Here is a 601-nt window from a genome sequence, read left to right as displayed (position 1 = left end):
TTAAACTCTTGATTGCGAAAAACAGAATCAAACACATTTTCTAAATTAATCCTCTTAAGAAAGTCAGCTCCCAAAATACAATCATCATTTATTTCTGCTAACAACATTGGAATCTCTACTAAATAATTCCCAAGTCGAACTTTTACAAAAGTCTTATTTTCAATTAAAACTCTTTCTCCCGTGGGATATCTCAAATTACAATTATTAATCTTTATTTTCGGTCTATTCGATCTAACCAAATTTACATTTAAAATTGAAACATCGGAGCCCGTATCAATTTTAAAAATACAAGGTCGACCGTCGACCTCCCCGTTATAATAAAAATCTCTTAAATTATCCTTAATTCTATTTATCCTGAAAGAATTTGGATTAGCGGCATGGTTAAAGACATATCGTTTATTATCAATAAAACAATTATTCTCTGGGGATTTTTTAATTCTAGCCGAATTCACCCCACAAAATTCGACTATTCCCTGTTTCCCTCCTTGCCAGGACATTCGGAACGGAAGTGACCCTTCTTACCACATTCCCAACACTCTTTCTCTTTATTCTTATTTCCAACAAATTTTCCAAATTTATTTTTATTAAATTTTCCATCTTT

The 601-nt window shown here is 31.6% G+C and overlaps 1 pseudogene; it reads right to left on the bottom strand.

Annotated features, from left to right (window-relative positions):
* LOC105456497 overlaps positions 1–601 on the bottom strand; it is a 13,324-nt pseudogene that overhangs the window by 12,355 nt on the left and 368 nt on the right.

This window comes from Wasmannia auropunctata, unplaced genomic scaffold (genome assembly GCF_000956235.1).
Source record: "Wasmannia auropunctata unplaced genomic scaffold, wasmannia.A_1.0 LD336106.1, whole genome shotgun sequence".
Classification (NCBI taxonomy): Eukaryota; Metazoa; Arthropoda; class Insecta; order Hymenoptera; family Formicidae; genus Wasmannia; species Wasmannia auropunctata.
This window is presented reverse-complemented; position numbering and strand designations above follow the sequence as displayed.